At 37.5% G+C, this 16,316-nt stretch overlaps 1 long non-coding RNA gene across 1 annotated transcript in view; it reads right to left on the bottom strand.

The window, feature by feature from the left end:
* LOC107206183 overlaps positions 1-14,182 on the bottom strand; it is a 20,814-nt gene extending 6,632 nt beyond the window's left edge. The window contains exons 1-2 of the long non-coding RNA XR_004498408.1: positions 13,999-14,182; positions 11,301-11,488 (exon numbers count right to left, since the gene is read on the bottom strand). This is a non-coding gene — a long non-coding RNA (uncharacterized LOC107206183). The remainder of the gene's footprint in view (positions 1-11,300; positions 11,489-13,998) is intronic.
* Positions 14,183-16,316: the final 2,134 nt, after the last annotated feature.

Genomic DNA, 16,316 nt, shown 5'->3' on the forward strand with positions numbered 1-16,316 from the left:
TTCTTTTCTTTTCTTTTCTTTTCTTTTCTTTTCTTTTCTTTTCTTTTCTTTTCTTTTCTTTTCTTTTCTTTTCTTTTCTTTTCTTTTCTTTTCTTTCTTCTTTCATCATCAAGAAATGAATGTTGGTTTTTAAGTTCAGAATAAAACACATTGATTGCCAGCCTGCCAGTCTGGCATAGAGAAGTAAAAGTCTTTTTGGCTTCACCTTGCCCAGAAAGAGGAGATGGATCTCAAATATGGTGATGTCTGAAACATCACCTTGGCAATCGTTCACAGGGAAATCAAAATTTCAGCTGGATTGTGTAATTCTGCAGACCTGATGGGAAAACACAGGCAGCTGTGGACACAGAAATCTCCCAGGATTTCAGAGCTCACAGAGAGCTGTGAAATCACTGTGGAAGAGGTCTGACTCATGCTACCACATACTGGAGATATGCCACAGCCCACAGAGCCTAATACCTTCACTTCTAATTGGGTGCAAACATTTTCTGCACAAGAGAGGTGTAAAATTTGAGACTTGCAATAGATTCAGGGAAGAAAATATCCAAACCACCCTAGCAATGACAAATAATGGCCACAGTAGCCCACAAGGACATAATTTTATATATCAAGTCAAGAACTTTCTGTCAAAGCTGGCACAAAATGCAAGGGCCTGAGCAAGGCAGGAAAGGCATGACAACATCAAACATACTTGTCGACTCTACCACAGGAGAGCAAAGCTCATTCCTTTAAATAATAGTATCAGGCCAGATAGTTCTCAAGCTTTATTTTGAAATCCAGTAAACTTCTTGAAGCAAGGGAGCACATGGCAAGGAAACAGAAAAAATGCAGAAGTAAAAATATTCAATAATTATCCCCTTTGTGAGTTAAAAAACACATTAAATATTTAAAAAAAAATATATAGTAAGATCTGTGAAGTTTCCACTGACCAAGAGAGAGTGACACATAAAGATCTTTATTATAAACAAGTCCCAGGCCTACTCAAACTACTGTATTTGGAAACTTCAACCTGTCTTGTCAGTGCCATCAATTTAAAATGAGTTATTACTGACAGCCCAGGTGAAGAACTCTTCTTTTATTTCCTAGCATAACTTCTACCTTTGCATTGATTACAATTCTGAGGGCAAGCACTAGCACAGACAGGAAACTGTAATGATAAATAATTACAAATTTCAAACTGAAGATTTAAAAAATCCCTATTAATTCAGTCTCAGAAGAAGTTATTAGATGAAGATAAAACATAACCCTCCAAGACAGTTATTCTGAAATTTGTCTGTTCACAGACATGATGAATGCAATGAGAACAGGCTTAGAAAATTTAATTTTAAGTCCACTGTTTTCAGAGTGTTTGAGAACTAGAAAGCTAACTTACACTTAAGAGAGCTTCATTATAACTATGCTGTTGTAAAATGAAAATAATTTTACATTCTTTATCATATTGGATTTACATGTTGGAACAACCTGTCGGGATTAATTCTGATTCAGAAATAGATGCATGATGCAAGATGTTTGAGAAAAAAAAAAAAAAAGTACTCTACATCTATTTGGCCATACATTTTCAATGCTCATCCTTCATTACAAGAGTTCTGCTGTTGTTCTAACATACATTTTATTTATAAATAACCTACTGGAATTTCACATGTGCCACCACATTACATCTTATTAGAGTCAAACAACTAGCAATAGTGAATGCCAGTCCCTGGAAGGGAAAAAGGCAGAAAATTGGAAATGACAGAAGAGATATTTCTGCCCATCTCTCTTTTTTCTCCCCTTCTCGGTAAAGTCACTGTGCTCATTAAACCTCTGTCTTACAGTAAGAAATATATAATATTAATGTTACAATTACTTCACATTATTAATAAATAGAGAATAGAAAAATCTTTTATGAATTCCCCATTGTGAGGATTTTTTTTTTGTTTTTTTCAGGTTCCTGATCAGGCTTCAAAATATCTTTTTTCTCGTCTGACAACATCTGTTTGACAATGACGGAAAGTTGTCCTTCAAGCTAATAAATCACACAACCACAAGCACAGGGAAAGAGCATGTGTTCTCTGTTAGATATTCCTAATCAGCATGCCACTTCAAATAAGTTACTTTATGCAGCACAAAAATGACCTTGGATTATTACTTTGACTCATATTTTATGTTGTCAGCCTGCAGAATTTTAATTAGAATTGAGAGTTCAGAAAATCACTATATTCAATCCATTGGCTTCTTACAACCCTGAAAATTATTGTAATTTTAGCAGTATTGGAACAGGAAGAGGGGATTTGATGTATCCTTTTCAGGAATTTAGGTGCATGTTATTTATAATAGGCAGGGGGATACTTTTAATTAATTTTCCTCTCAAAGTATTCACTTCTGACTGGAGTCTTTAAGAATCTGAAAAGCGTTCTACAGCTGCAACTGAAAAAGCATAATGGCTACAGAATTAATAGGGCAAATGTTCTCTCCCTTTTCTGTCCACAGGTCTGAATGTGTAACTCCCAATCCTTCCTGGTTTAGGAGTCAAATCCGCATTTGGTTTATGATGCCATTTTGTAGAGGTTGGAAGGTAATGGCTGAATCCTTTCTTCCTTGATATGACTGTTTTCAATCTTACAAAATGTTACAATGAGCAATCCCAGTAAACTCCTATCCCCTCAGATGGAAGTTGGTGTGAGTTTTACACATGATGAGTTCTTTTATGTCTTCCAGTACATTCCACAGGAATTCAAGCATTATTATCAGAGCAGTTATGCTGCTAGTCCAAAATTCTGTGCTTGACAAAGACTGTGGCAGACTGTGGTAAGAAACCCTGCTGGCAGCCAGCAGTGGAGAATATGCACCAGGGACTCTGACCTCTGAAAAATTAAAAATCGAGACATGCCTCATTAGTATCCCATGCTTATTCCAACTTTGTCTCTTCCCTGCATAAACCCTGCAAGGAGTAAGCCTGCCCTTCTCAAAGCTTCCTTTAAAAAGCATGATCTTCTTGTTGTCCATTACAATAATTTTGAATAACCCTGAAAAAGATGAGGTTTTATTTTTAAAAAAACACCTTACCCTTCTCTGACTTTTATCATCAGCAATATTATATAATAATGAGTTCTACAGATGAGTTGCAAGTTGCAGGAGAAAGTAGAAGTGCTTTTCAGTTTTTTGTCAACTTTTTAATAACATCATGCCAGGACTGAATTCAACCATCTGTATCAAAAGTGTATTTCTGAGTGTACAAAACATAGTGCTTGGTTTCCTCTCCTTGTATTGTTAGACACAAAACCTTTTTTTGTATTATTTTCTTAAGACAGGAATAAACCCAAAACTTCCTGTGAAAGGAAATGAAGTTTAAAAAAAATCATTCTCCTCAACTACTAGGAATTTCAATCCTAATTCCAATCCAAAGGTGCTCTTTTTCTGGGAATATGAAACAATTAGCAGATAATAGCAAAAGAGGAACAAAGAAGGGTGATCGTGTGTGTGTCTTCTGACAGAAAGGCATTCCCCTTTTACAAGAGTTTGCTAGGGCACTCAGCTCTAGCCAGACTCATCTCTTTGTTTTATTAACAAAGACAGGCAAATGAAGAGGAAAATGTTTCCTTGTTAAAGGTACATACTGCCACTATAAACCATGTCAGTATTTCTACACTGTTTGTCTGCCAAATGGTGTCTAAAAATATCCTTTTGCATCTCTTTTTTCTTGTGTATGAATATATATTGTTCTCTGGTGTTGTAAATCAGACAAAGGGTTTTGTGAAAGAAAAATTTTGTTAATCTTGAAGTTTCAATCTATTTTTTTATCTCCCAAAATAAAGGAACTTTGCTTTTATCTCTTAACTGCTTTCTTTCAGCCATAACAAAAATATTAGAAATTAATTTACTTTTCCATTGCATCAGGAATTAGATAAGTTCCTTTAAAGCTTCAGTACTGCCTACACTCAAAAAGTGTGTGTACAGCTGGGAAGATAGGGGCAGGCAAGATATTACAGTCCACTGACCATTATTCTGAAAGGCTGCAAGAAATGGTGGGAAAATAGAAAGCAGTCACTTTGACATTAATTGACATCAATTGGAGAACACAAAGATCAAAAGGAAATACTTGAGAAGCAGTCCTAAGAGCAGCCAGAGTGGTTTCTTCTTCTGCATAACAAAGCCAATCTGATTTGTTCCAATTATTCAAAGCTGTACAAGAGGTGGGCAAATCTTCTGGATTTGTGAACTTTTGAGACTACTTTCTAGGTTCATAAAAAACAATTAAGCCCCATGAATGGATTTGTTAAAATGTAAATAAGCTGAAGCAATTGTTCTTGTATACTAAGGCCAAATGGCAATGTGACTTCTTGCAACAAGAGGTTGCAATCTTCAGCCACTGAAGGCTTGCAGATTCTGGCTGTGTTTCATCTACAGGGCACCTGCTAAAAGCACCACAGTTCATTAAGCTCCCCTTGCATTCCTTCTGCTATGGAAAATGAAGAACCTTATTTTCTGCCCAGTCTAAACTACTCTGTCCTATTCCACAAATTTTGTGATGGTACCAGGTTATTCAGAAATTAAGTGCTGCATGTCAGTGAGTATAAATTATGTTGACAAATATTACAATTCCTAAAGCTCAAATCTTATGAGGAGCAACTGAGGGAGCTGGGGGTGTTTAGCCTGGGGAAAAGGCTCAGGGATGACCTTATCAAGCTCTACAACTGCCTGAAATGAGATTGTAACCAGGTGGGGGTCAGTCTCACATGACTGTCATTATTAGTCCTTCTTTTGGTCTTTAGGAACACAGTGAAAGTGAAAAGTGAAAGAACAAAATATCACTGTGAACTTCTATGAGATTTACACATAATCTTTTAGTGTGACTGGGGTGGAAAAAAGGTTACTACATCCATTTGTCTAACCAGTCTCAGCAAGACATGTAAAACCACTGACTCATTCAGCAGTCTAGTTCAGAAGAGCATGTGGCTCACTCCCTGCTCAAAATAGGGCCAGAGTTATCAGGGTCTTGCCTGGTCAAGGACCAGAAGAAGGACTATTAGTGATAACCATTTCATAGCTTTAACACATCTTTTGAACCACAACTCCTTTCAAAGTGTATTGTCCTTCTTATATTTAATTTCTAAATTCACTTATTGTCTCTTTTTCTCATGTTCTGAAAATAATTCACAATCAGAAATACCTTGTAGTGCTATGATTAACATAATTTACAATCATCTTCCTTTCCCCACAAGCTAAGGAAAAATGAGAGCACTTCAGCTATTGTAAGTGTTATTATAATGAAAAATTCACCTAGAGCTTAATCTATTAAGGAGTCAAATGCCCATGTCCTAACTAATAGTCTTTGTGCATAACAAAGTCCAAAACACATTATCTCAGACTCCAATCACTCAGATGCTAGGCCATGCTACAGCACCAATGAAATAGGGATAAAGTTTCCTGCAGATCTGCTCCAGCCCAGGGTTTCCAGGGTCTGAAGATGTCAGAGAGACAACCCTGCAGAGCCACAGCCAAGGCAGTGACCATATTCCCCACTTCACCACAATGGATACTGCAGACTGTTCCAGGGACTAACAGCCAACCAAACCCACAGCAGGCAAGAAGAGGTGTTTGAGTTTTCTAAAACAACCCATGATTAAGATAGTCTCCTCAAAAGCTAAAGGTCTGTCTCTTTTCTTCCCTGAGGCAATTAGTCTAATCACCCACTGCAGCATAAAAGTAGGGGAAAACTCTTGCTACCATATAAAAACTGTTCTGCTTTTATGAGACACAAGACAAATAAGAAAGTTAGCACAACTCTTTAGTAAAGTGTTTAGAGTGATTCTTTGATCTAGGAAATACTAATACTCTATTCTCTCTTCAACTAAAACATAAATCCTGCTTCTCCCTTTCTACTGATTGAGAGCATATTTGGGCTGCATGTCATTTTAGGTCGTTCTCTCATAATGATTCCAGTCCCTACCTTGATTCCTCCCAGTTGTAGAAGGACTAATGCATTTTTTTTGGTCATACGTGAAGATGCAAAACGCTCATCAACAGGCATGGACTGCCATAATTTCCATCAGCTTCTTCTATTGCCTTCCTATCTGCACATCATTGACTTTGACCAGATGCCCTGACTGCATGAAAGCACCCAGCACACATTCATGATGTGAAACAAACTCTCATGGCCTGGCACTTTATTGATAAAAGCAAATTTATTAGGCATTTTAAATATGCAGCCTTTGCCAACTATTTTGGTGTTTTGTTGTGAACTTCAGCTTCAATTCCTGCTAAATCTAATTCAGATTTGAAATGAGCCAAATGAAATATATGTGATTTAGCTAAAACAATGAAAACCTGCTTGAGCAATAACCTTGGAAATAAGAAACAATCTGTTACAGGCAGACTGGTTTTTATGCTACATTTGTGTAAGTGTATAATTGGCATATTTTCCAAATGCATTTTCCCATTTTCTCCAAACCAGACATAACACTAGGTTTTTATTACCTAATTTAGGTTTCTAAATTAACAGCAATTTTTCATATTTTGTTCAGGAGGATTATTCATGAATTAGAACTAGTTTCCAGACTGACTGACCCTCAGTCCTAATGAGGGAATGGATGGGTATGATTAAGAAGACTGCCCTTTTAAAGTCCCTAACTCATCTGTCAAAACTGCTGCTCCCAGGTCATCATGCAACAGTGGAATCAACTTTTTTCCTTCCTTTTTTTTTTTTTTTGCTTGAACTTTATTAAATGAACTCTTCTTTTTCATCTAACTTTTTCATACCTCATCATATGAGTTAGTAGTCTTATGTAACACACTGAAAATTAAAGCTACAGGTTATGTCTTCATCCTGAGAAGCCTATATATCTTTATTGGTTTTGACTGAGGTAGAGGTAATTTTCTTCATAGATTGTGTAGTGACACAGTTTGGATTTGTGATGAAAACAGTGTTGATAACACGAGGATGTTTTAGTTATTACTGAACACTTGCTCCTCAGCCCACCCCATCAGTGAGGGGGCTGGGGCTGCACCAGGATTGGGAAGGGGCACAGCCAGGACAGCTGACCCCAGCTGGTCCAAGGGGGGTTCCAGACTGTATGGCACCATGCTCAGGAATAAGAGCCGTGGGGAAGAAGGAGGAAGGAGGGCTGTTCAGAGCCATGGAATCTGTCCTTCCAAGTTACCATTATGTGTGATGTAGCCCTGTTTTCCTGCAAGTTACTATAAACTTCCAAAGAAAGAGTTCTTTATGTTGCTTTGCTATGGCACACAGTTTTCGCTCTATCTCAACCCATATGATTGGATCCAACTTAATCAAGTTAATCATCCAACTCAATCCAACTCATCTCATGTTAACCCATGAGTTTTCATGCTTTCACCCTTGCAGTTCTCTCCCTCACCCCACTGGGGTCGTGACTGTGTGAACAACAACCTGTATAGTGCTTCAGCACCTACTGGATTTCACCACAGCAATATGCTCTTTGTGGTAGTTACACAAGAATCATATTTTATATATTTGTTTCTTCGCAGGCTTTTGGTGTGAAACAGTACTCTCCTGTTTTAATATGAGCTACAGTTTCTAATTGTGTTGAAAATGACACAGTGCCCACAAAAGCCAATAAACTGAATATCCTGTGAAGCTTTGAGATTCTAATGAGTAAGGAATTCTTTCTTCCTTTGAATTAGTTCAGTGCCCTAGTCAAGTTCACTACAAGAGTTTCTAGGTGCTCTTACAGAACAGCTTGGGCAGTCACATTAAGAGCACAACTTCTCTCCCTCACCAACCATGAAAACTGAGGACACTTCCACTCTTAAATCAGTAGTCACTATTTGCTGGGGGAATCTGAGGAAACAATCTAATTTTCCTCCTCTTCTGTCTGTATTGTATCTCATACTTTTGGACATCCAGCTGTCTTCATAGGGATGAAAATTACAGTAGCTCCCACATGAAAACTATGTGATGGTATGAGTAAAACAGAGAGGGGATAAAATTTAAAGATCTCTATTTCATTTTCTAATGGAATTTAAATTATTCTAAGAACTTAGTAGAGCTTGTACCAGCAGTCACTTCGTTACCTGCCTAAGTGTAAAATTCTCCTGTATGATGTTAGCCCCTAAACTCTCAGTGTGTCAGTCCTTGTATTTCAGAGGTGAAGCCATTGTGTCAGACTGCCCTAGGTGTTAGAGAGGAAAATCACTCCCTGCACACTGTAACTGAGGAAAAAATTTCAACAATTTCTTTTGGTCTCAAGATAAATGTACAGTAAAGTCACATTGATACCCTGTGTATCACATAACATTTCCTAAGAGCTTGTTTCCTTGGTATTTAATCTATTTGGCTAAGGTGTGTTTTCCAAACAGCATCCATCACAACCTGGACATTTCAAGTGATAAAGAGTACAAGATTCCCCAGACAGTTTGTTTTGGTGCTTAATTGCTGTCATTTTTAACAATGTGAGACTTAATTTGAACGTAAAGATGCCTCTTTTCTTCTGGCAAAGAACTGGTTTTCATTTAACATTTGTATCCTAGACAGAAAAGTCACTTTACACAAGACATTTCCCCCATTCATTTACTTATACAGTGAAGTCACTCTTCCATCTTCTTTCTGATGCATGAAATGGGCTAAGATCTTTTAGTCTCTCACCAGAGGGCATCTCCTGTGCTTTTGCATCATTTTAAGGACTCTGTAAATATTCATTCCTGTGACCAACAGGAAGGGTCATGAATCCTTACTCCTTGTTGACTGCTTTCCCTGTTTCCTTTAGCTGAATGGCATGGGAAAACAGTGGCTCTGTAATTACTGTAAAACCTGGCCTACAGCATGCATTTATCTAATTTCCCCCTTGTTTCTAGTTCAAGCCAGGCTTGAGACTTGAACTCCAAAGGAAGCTATTTTTCTTAACACAGAGGCAAAGGCAGTTGTTGCCAAGCAACTAGAGCCATAGGAATTAATTTTTTTTCTGAAAATTTCTTCCTCCCACTAAGACTTTTCCCAATTTGGAAGCTTACAGGTACAGAGGATTTGCATAGAAAAGCAGCACCTAATGTCCTTTGAATCAAAGCAATGATCAAAGGCTTAAAGGCTGTATCACTAGAGAGTTCAGAAGCATCTGAAATCTAATGCAGACAGATTTGGCTTGGTTGCAGCCAGAATACTCTGAATTTTTAATGCTGGTTTACCTATCTCAACATTATCCAGAAAATAAGACTGAATTCTTGAGACCTTATAGGTACTACCCAATACTGAATTTTGATGATTCTGACTTTTCTTATTCCTACAAAGAAACAACAATGATTAAGTAGTGGCATCACTACAGGACTCTTATGTATACCTAAAAGTGAAAAAGTGCAGTTATGCTATTCCACAGATGGACAATTAAAGAACAATTGCATGCTTGAATCTGTCATTTTCATTGTTCCTAATTTTTTTCCAGATAACTGTTCAAGCTTTTTACATCACGTGTAAGGTGCACAGTACATTAACTGTACACATGGAAATATTCCTGCACTTCTGGGCCTATGTTTGACTCCTCCATCCCCATGCATTCTTCTGTCCCAAGGGTGCCAGCAGGGTTTGTTTCCTCCAACATCTCTACACTCCCCAACCTCAACTGAAGCAATACTTGCGCCTGCAGGGTTATGGAAACAGTTTACTGCAGCAAATTAGGCACTTGTAATTCAAGCAAACAAGCAAATAGAAGACAGTTATGACATAAACGCTCTAAAGCGATGCCAAACTGTCCCTAAATAGTCCTGCCACAGCCAATCTGCTCTACAGGCCAAAATTTTGAAAAAGGTTTACATAAGCCACCATCACACTGCAGACAGGGATTGCTTGCTTTTGACAGACTGCTTCATAGGATAACTAAAATGTCAGTGAAAGTCAAAAAATCAGTTTTGTACTTGAGAACCTCAGTGCAGAATGATTTGCTGAATACTGCCCTAAACTTCTCACAGAGGCATGGCAGAATAGTGACTTTAATTCAGGTGCTCAGAGCCCCAGTGTAATGAAATAGCAACTTCTCGACATCCCTTGCTAGCCTCAGCTACCCATGCTGGCCTGGGTGGTCAGGGAAATTTTCAGGCACTGAACCTTTCTAATCCCATTAAAACTCTAACCATGGTTCTAACACTCCTCTGTACAGTTCAGCAGAGGAGACCTCCAGATGTTACCTTCAGAATTAACCAGTTGCATTTCACTCTACAGTCTGCTCTCTCTCCAGGGACAATCAGCTCTTGTAGGACATGATTTCCATTCTGCAGCTATAGATAAATTTCATTAATTCTCAGGAAACAAGCTCTCTCATGAAGGTCATACTCCCCAAAGTCACTTTGCAGACACAGCTGGAGCTACAGTGAGATTTCTGCCTTCAACACTGACTACACTGAATAGTGGTTTAAGAGAAAATAACTCTCTTTATTTAAACATAAAATAAAGTGCATTGTCATGAATAAAAAATTATTTTTTAGAAACAAGGTTTTTAGGGGAAGCTTCATCTTTTTTGAACCCCAGGTGAGTTAGCTGGGAAAGTGGATGGCCTTCATCCAGTATGAAAAGAAGGAATAAAATCCAAGACAGCATATAAGTGCTGTTAGTCTCATTAAGATAATCAGTTACACAAAGAAGGATGGTTTGTAGCTTTGGGGGGTTGGCAGGGGAAGAGAGAACAGCAACAGTGAGAAGAAAACATGATTAGCGGTTGTACAATAGAATGGGGGCAGGAATAAAAACACCATAATGAACTCATGCAGCTGGTGTTGCTGCTGAGACCATAATTCTAATAATCCTGCAGTTATTAATTCCTTTTCTAAGCTTTCTTTATAAGTTATTTTTTAGGATTCTGTTGCATTAGGAAGTGCAATGCTTTTCCACTGATAACTGCAGGATTCTCTCCTTCACTGGTGCCCTGAGTTCCCTCTGATGTATAGTGGTTGTTAAGTGTCACCCACATAATTTTTGGGAGGACATTTTGTGCACTGCATAATGTACAGCAAACTTAAGTAAAAGAGTATGAACAAAATGTTTTGCTGGTTGTGTTGCAAGAGTACTAATTGTAATGGCTGTGAAGATGCCTTGGTCACTACAGCATTTGTTTTTGTATGTGTTGGACTACAGCAGGGTAGCTGCTGCGGGTGAACCTGGCATATTGGAATATTGCATGAAGTTTGGTGCTAGGGTTTGAATCTTTTAAAGCAGACTGCAGGTTTTTTGTTTGGTTTTGTCTGTTTGCTTGTTTGGGGTGGGGGGTTGTGTGGAATTGTTTAGTTTGGTTTGGTGTTTTCTGGTGTATGTTGTAGGAAAAGCAAAGGAGAATATTCAGAGATGACAGCATAATTCTTACCCTTCTTTCACAAACCAAAGATCATCTCCATTTTCATTGAACAGGTGTACTTCTCATTCATACATTCATCAAAGCGAGATGCAGTCACACATTTTTTGGCCATGTGTGGGGACAGCTGCCTCTGTTTGTGCCTTCCAGTTTGTACATCTGAACCAGGAGTCTGGAATTTCCAGATACTCTCTCCGGTCCTGTGAGAAAAAGACTCAGATAGTAATGTCTTTCAATTCTATTTTTCTATTTTGTTCCATTTCACCTTATTAATCTGGGTAGAGTTTGCTGTTTCCACTTAAATATTTCTGAAAACATATCATTTTACTCATTTACAGTTAGAAAGACTGTACAGGGTATTTTATATTGTTACCCTTTCTAAAGCCTCTAATAAAACTGCAGTTATTCCGGGGAACAAAATCAAATCAGTGTAATAATTATCTGCTTGCTTTTGTCCATTGATGATGGGAAACTTCTAGAAGGGAATACAATGAAAGGAAACCATTAGCCTAAACAAATATACATCCATGGTGTATTCTCTGAGTATCTTAGTGTGATACACTGCTATCATAAAGCTATTTCACTTTTAAAGTTCTATCCTAAACTTGACTTTTTCTATCAACAGGGAACACAGTCACAAGTGGCTGCTCTCTGGGACTAGCAAGAATAACTTCTCAATTGCACAAATAAAATACATATAATCTCTTTTAGAAAGAGATACAAGGAAATAAAATTGAAATCCAGTTTACAGCTGCATCTTATTTACATCAGTACATATGCTTAGATATGTGTGCTTCCCACTCTCAGCTTGTTCTTAACAAAGCTGCACAGCTAGTGATCAGGTAACTGGGCATGGCTTTCATCTTTGTCTTCTGAGATGATGATGTGATTAGAGAACTCCTACAACTCTGTGTATTATAACAGGTCTCACAGTTCCATTCAGATTTATAGCCTCCAGGTCTTCCTGCTCGGAAAGGATTTCTTTACAAATACATAAATAATTGTTTTAATCCTTCTACCATCAAATTAATTGCTGTTCATGTTTTGCAAATGCATTTCTATTTCAATATATTTTTTGCTATCTGTGCCTGTATTCTGATAAAATATTGCAATTTATAAATGGAGGTGTCCTTGTTTGTGTGGTCAAATTAGATTCCCTTTAGAGAGAGTGAGGAGAAATTGGTACTTCAGAGTATATGTCATTTCAAAAATTCTTGTGGGGAAAAAAATTTCTAGACAAATACCCAAAAATTCGTTTATTTTCCTTTGACTATGTATTAACTTATGTTTGCAAGGCCAAGTGTAGATATCTAGCTCAGATGTAGAAATGTAAGAGATTAAGGCCTTAGGCTAAGATTCTGTTGAAAACAGCCATTTTATACATTTTATACACAAAAATGTGTCTATGTTCTGGGATAGGTGTCCAGGCTCCCTAGACTATGGGAACTAAACATCTAGAGTTCACAAACATTGTTAGTCAAAATACTGCAACCTATCTGGCATCTTCTGCTTCTGAAGGGCACAGGTATGCAGTGAGTCCTATGTCTTCTTAAGTGGGCAGTCATCTCACATCCTTCAAAATATCTCAAATAATACTAGTTGTTAATATTTGGGAAACTGGATTCACCCCTGAATTTATTCTTTGACTCCAAGGGAATCCTAAGGGCAAAGCATGCATACAAACACCTACATTTAGGTTCCTTAATGTGGAATCCAATCCCAGTCCTACTGGCAGACATCAGGAAGGGCTAAACCCCCTCTCCCTCCCATCCTGATGATGAATAGGTTCTGTGAAGAATTGGGCCAGCTCTTAACTATATTGTAATCAGGTCATTAAGTGCTTTTTCATTTGGCACACCAGCACTCAGATCTCAGCACGAAGCACTTTGTCACATTCAGAAATATATATATATCATAGAAACGCATCATTACATGTACAAATTTATATAATCATGTACAGTGCACAGGGGGATAATGCACAGCGCTTGGTACTGGTTCTTGATTGCAATTTAACACAATGACAATCAACTTCCCTGGGATGATAATGACTTTAGGGTTACTGAGCACATTTCCATCTCCAACTAACACCAAGCCTGCAAGTCGTCTACCGTATTTGAGGGCTTAGTCCCAAATTCATCTGTCCTTAGTTTAATTTCACAATTGGGAAACATAAAAAAGGAGCTCAGCAAGCCTAAGCTTCTCCAGACCATAGTTACACCCAAGGACTGTTTTGTGTTTTGCTGTCCATTGACTACAGGTCCTCTTTTTACTAGTGTTCAGTTACTGTGTGTGTAGTTGCTCAGCTTAGGTGAGCTATGTCTCACTTTAAAACTAGGGACTCTCTACAGTTGATATTTATTTTTGTACTGTCTAGAAATGCAGGGTTAAGGGAACACAGCTGTGGCTGTTCAGCATCAGTGCAGTAAAATAATTAAGAATAATAAAGTGTCAATTCTGATACAGAACAAGCTCCCATTAAAATTAACTAAGAGTTAGGCTTTGGGTGCTGGGAGAGCAGATTTATTCTGACTATTGACTTGGCCCAGCATTAAAAATGCCTACAGTACTGGAAATGGATGACCTGATTTTCAGGATATGGAAAAAAAGTAATTTGCTGTAACACCAAGAAATGGATGATCCTGCCATTCAATATAACACTAAGGGATCGAAATGTGAATGTTTCCTAGAAGATAAAGTACTGAGTACTTACATCTGAGATATGTGCCTTCATTTAACTTCCCTGGACTTTTCCAAGATCTCTTAGCTCCCTGGGGTAGGACAAGACAGCTGCTCTCTGCCATTTAGTGCTCCATAAACCAGCCAATTGACTTAAATCACAGATTGTCCTAAAAAAAAAACAACCAAAAAAACCCAAAAAAAAACAAACCCAACAAAAAAAAAAAACCCTGCAGATAATCTTATACTGTATTTAATCTGATGTCATAAGCATTAAAATTGTTGTAAGCAATCCTCATTTCTGATTGCTGACTAAAAGAAGAAAGTTTTATGTTTACAGTCAGTCAGTCACAGAACCTCAGCTGTATGCATAGCTCTGATACTGACTTACTTGGTGACTTAATTAAGACCATTATCACTCAATTTTCAGAAGTGCTGAGAGCTGTTCTTTCTATTGACTACATCTTTTAAAAGTGGCTGCTTAATACCATGGAAATTTAAACTACTAATCTCTCCTTACCTCTCTTTCCCCTTTGAAACTGAAGATATTTAGTATTTACCTAACCTTCAAGAGTATTTGGAAGCTAAATCCATTAGCGATTGAGAGGCTATCAGATAGTTTGATTTATTCAGTGGATCAATCTGTACATAAAATAAAGATAGAATGTCAGATTTCTGACATAAAGCATTTCTTCCAATATGAGATTTTCAGAAAACTCTTTCAGTCCTACTATTTCAAGGAAAAACAAAATTCCCAGTGAGGCTCTGAATAATCATACAAGCTAAAACATCCTTGATCTATAAATGCTGAGTGTCTACAAAGTGGACTTAGAGCAGCCAATGTGGAGAACAGAAATGCTGATGTCGTTTCTGATGCCTTGTTTTGTTTTTTTTTTAAATGGATTCCTCTTCTAGTAATTAATACATAGTTACTAAACATTGGCAAATATCTTTTCCGCATTTTAAAAGGACAGAATAAATCTTCATTTACCTTCAAAATTTTAACTGATTACTTTTTTCCTGTCTTCTTTCTTTACTTCATGTGAAAAAATACATTTCTATGAACATTCTCCTTTTGTACAAATGCCATTAGATTTCTCATTACAGTGAAGAGTATCTGTTATTTTCTATTACACGAAGTACCAGAATGAAGTAAGCAGACACAGTGGAGACTCAGGGGACATGATGGCTGTTATTGAGTGTGACATACAGGTTTGGTTGACTTCTAGGAATTTTTATTAAAAGCTCATGGGAATCTGCACCAGAGAGATGGTGCAGAAAAAGAGTAAAGTGAACCCGTGAGACAACACAGCACTTATTCCCCAAATTCCTTGAGCTCATAGGCATACCTGATGTGCTTTGAGTGATGAGAATGAATAGGTCCAGATGACTGAGAACAGATAGTTTTTTTTTAAATTTGAAAATCACTTTATCTGACTGCAAATCTGCGACTGCAAATCTGTAGCATCAGCAAAAAGAAAAACAGGAAACTTGAAAATTACAGTTTTAGGTGTCTCTTTCATAATTTCTACACTGGTGGATGATTCCAGTGTCATCACAATAATAAGCAGGAGAAAAATGTTTTATGACATATTGCATAACTTCTGAACACAATCTTGATGTACTAGACAGCAGGAGGAGAGGGAAAATAGTCTGAAAGTTGTCTGCTTTCAGACAATATTCAAATTGTTTGTTGTTCTTAAATTCAGAAAATTTTAGGATTTTTCAACTATTTTTCTGCTATAAAAAGAATAAAAAAACCTACAAGTAAACTTCTTTGCTAGCTTTTTAATGGTACAGTATTTTTCTAAGTGTTTGGACAGGAGGAATGCAGCCAAGTTTAACTCCAATAAAATTTATGGTTTACAGATGAACAATGCAAATATACCAATAAATCTTTATGGATATCTCAAAGCCAGAGAGAATGTGATTGCTCCTGTATAATGTCCATGCTAGCTCCCTGAGACAAGGCTATTACACAGCCTGTCCTAGATTCTCAGCAGATGAAGCAACATGCATTAGTTAGCAGGAACAGATCTGTGTTAAGAATTCTGAAAGTGAAAATTGTGATTTACTTGGGGGGAGAGCCCAATAACACTGACATCCCAAGTTTCTACCTGACAAAACTACCATTACAACAAAACTTGGGTGATTTGGTGTATAGTCACAAAATAGTCAGAGAGCCAAAGGATGAATTTCTGCAAGGTACTGACTGTCTTTGGGGACAAGCTGTTGAAACAGGTCAGAAGATGTAAGCATCGAGCACCTCGTCACCTTGCCACATCAGATCTTTTTTTGATGACATGAATAAGTAGATTACTTCTAGAAAGAAATTATTTTTGTGTTGTTGCT

Source organism: Parus major, chromosome 1 (genome assembly GCF_001522545.3).
Source record: "Parus major isolate Abel chromosome 1, Parus_major1.1, whole genome shotgun sequence".
Classification (NCBI taxonomy): domain Eukaryota; kingdom Metazoa; phylum Chordata; class Aves; order Passeriformes; family Paridae; genus Parus; species Parus major.